The following is a 3,317-nucleotide window of genomic DNA, read 5'->3' as shown; positions in this document are numbered from 1 at the left end:
AGGTTAATTTTCAAGTTGTCTCTTGAGACACATCAAAGTACCTGTTTCTAGGGGGATAGCATGGAAAGAATGTGTAAATTGACCTTTCCTTCCATTCCATTCTAAGGAACTGAGTTAATATGTTTACTTATTTGGCTCCAACCTAGGTCCTATCTGTCTTAACCAGGATGGGGGAATAGTTGAACTTTCATCCTATTCAGTTTTAAGGAACTAACTGAGTTATCATGTTTACTTACCTGTCTTTAACTGGGGATGGAGGCTGAACTTTGACTCCACTAAGTTTCACTCTGACTCTGTTCTAGGCACCACTACATTTCTTCATTCTCACTTTCATGGTTCAATTTGCTCTTATTTCTTCAGATTTTATCCATTTTATCTATGTCAGACCCAAAGGAAATGATCCATCTTGGCAAAACTAGTCTAGTCTCCGTTATGGAAGCTCAGGTCTAGTCTCCTGAAGTCAGATTTACTGACAAAGGAGGTAGTAATAAAACAGATTAGACAAGGACAGTAGACATTTACTCTAGTTTGGCAGCTCAATTGAAAATCAAATCTAATCAGAGTCAACAAGTACTAATGGAATGTCTCCAGTGTATCAGCACTGTTCTGAGTATTCTAAGAAGAAGAATAATTACTCCTCAAAGAAATAACTATTTCATATAAGAAAGACTTGTCTACATGCTAACAAAAGATATCACACACACAAAAGCTAAATTGTATGTGACATACCACAATGGTGTATTTTCTCCAAGAAAGCACCTTTCTGAGTCATTGATCATAAAACCCTAATCACAAAATGAAGACTATAAAAAAAAAAAAAAAAAAAAATTGGCCAGACTCCAGTGCATATAAATTCTTTTACAGAATTTACAAAACCTAGAGCCAAAAAGAGTCATGAAAACTACAGGCATAATTTTCTTCTATGAAGCTCAAAACCATTTAGTAATGATTTCTCAATTTTCTTATCCGTTTCTTTGAGAGAGAAATGATGAATAACTCTAAATTCATACTTTTCTTTTCTCAGATTGTGAGTGGAAGAAAAAGGCTAATTGTGTCTTTACGAGTGCTTGACAAAGTATAATTAAGTATCGTTTTGTTCAGGGCCCTGGGAAATTTTTATGGAAGAGTTGGGACATCAGTACTATCTTTCAAACTATTTGGTACTGATTGCTCCCTAAATAGATTAGTGAAAAGGGAAAGAAGGCCTCTCCTGTAGCAAATTCATCCACCTTGGCCAGCCACAGGTACACTGCAATTTTAGAAGGAACGAAAGTCAACACAGAGGTAGGCAACAATATTTAGTACAAAATCAAACACATTCAGTATCTAATCTCGATTATTCTGCTTGCTAGATGTGTGACCTTGGACAAATTATTCCATATCTGCACTGTAAAGTTACAAGATTCACTCCTGGCAGAATGATGAGCTAAACATGATGAAGACATTTCCAACTAAAATGCTGGATAAAATACCTATTTTAAATATATTTTTAAATTTTTAAAAAATGTGCTACTGGTGAAAAAGCAAGGAATTCTCTGAGGCAGAAAACAGGTTGAAAGACAAATTTTTCCATGGAGTCACTTGATAACCCTTGGGTTTTGAGTTTGGCTTTGTTGCTACAGGGGCTCTAGAACAAAGCAGAAAAGCCAAGGGCCTATTCTGGGTGGGAGTCTAAGGATATCCTTTGCTTAAAGTCTGCATTTCCAAACAATAGCATCTTCAGTTTAAGGTGAGCTGATACTAAAGCAGTCTCCAGTCAGAAGACAAAGACTGACAGTCTGAGTAATAGCAAATATATAATGCCACTGTATGTGTTTTCAAGAGATGCATTTATCATATTGTTGTTGTTGTTGTTATGTGCCGTTGAGTCAAACCTGACTCATAGCGACCCCTCCTTGGGTTTCCGAGGCAGTATCACTACGGAAGTAGGATTGCCCAACCTTCCTTCCGAGGAGCGGCTGAGAAAAGGGTATACTAAGCAAAAAAGTAAAGTTAGTGTGGTTATATTCATATAAACCAAAATAAATTTTAAGGCAATCTATTACTAGAGAAAAAATTGAAGAAAGCAAACTCACTGGCATTGAGTAGATTCTGACTCATAGCCATCTCCATTGGATTTCCAAGGCTGGAAATCTTTACAGAAGCAGACTGCCCCATCTTTCTTCCACAGAGCTGCTGGTGGTTCAAACCATCGACCTGGTGGTTAGCAGCCAAATGCCTTAACCACTACACCACCAGAGCTCCTACTAGAGATAAAGAGGGTTATTTTACATGATAACCATCTAATTCATGAGTAACATATAACAATTCTAAATTTGTCTACCAGATTATAACTTAATATCATGATTTCAAAATATAAAAACAAAATAGAATTAAAAGAATGTGAAAACTCTATAATCATATTGGGAGGTTTTAACATATTTCTCTCTATAGATAAATATTACTAAGGATATATATATGTGTGTGTGTGTGTGTGTGTAATTGGACTAAACAACAATATTAACAATATTGCTCTAATGGCTATGAAGATAATGTTGTTGAATAACCGGAGCACATGGTTCTTTTCAACAACACACAGAAATTTTATAAAAATTGCCCTCATTCTGAGTCATTAAAAAGTCTCAACAAATTTAAAAACGTGTATACTCTGTTTAATTTTAAAAAGGGAGCAAAATTATCCATACTTTAAAATTTACTCATAATAAATTTTAAATATACTGTCAAATAATTCAACTATAGGTTGGTCATTTGTCTAGAGTTGTTCTAGTGTATGTCTATCTACTCCTTATAATGAATAATAAAGCATCTTTTCATATGCAAATATGTCTAAATTTAGACAAGAGAGTATACAATCACCCTACTAAAAGGACAAGAAAAAGAAATCCAAACTTTTTAAATAATTAGAACTAATCAATAAAAACCTATTACATATGATGACTTGTGAGATGAAATTACAGTAGTAATTAAAGGAAAAATTGTGACCTTAAATTATTGTAATAGAAAAAGATGAAAGGTTAAAATTTAATAAGCTCGGGAATGCCACTCCTAGGTATATCCTCTAGGCAGTGTATTTGATATTAAAATTTTGCAAGGGACGATTAATTATTGTATGAAATTGGCTCAGACATTGTAGGACTTTTATCATTCTTTCTCCTCACCTACAAATGTCAGTAGTGCCCTCAGGGATGAATTACCCAATAAAGAAAGTATGTACAGGTTTAATTGTATGTTTACTTGTTAATCTGCTCAGATTAGTAAAGTATTTACTTATTAGTACTATCCTCATTGGGCAATGGACATGTGTTTGGATATTTTGG

The sequence above is a fragment of the Orycteropus afer genome, unplaced genomic scaffold (genome assembly GCF_000298275.1).
Source record: "Orycteropus afer afer isolate SDZICR_OR568_19922 unplaced genomic scaffold, OryAfe1.0 scaffold00157, whole genome shotgun sequence".
NCBI classification, from domain to species: Eukaryota; Metazoa; Chordata; class Mammalia; order Tubulidentata; family Orycteropodidae; genus Orycteropus; species Orycteropus afer.
This window is presented reverse-complemented; position numbering follows the sequence as displayed.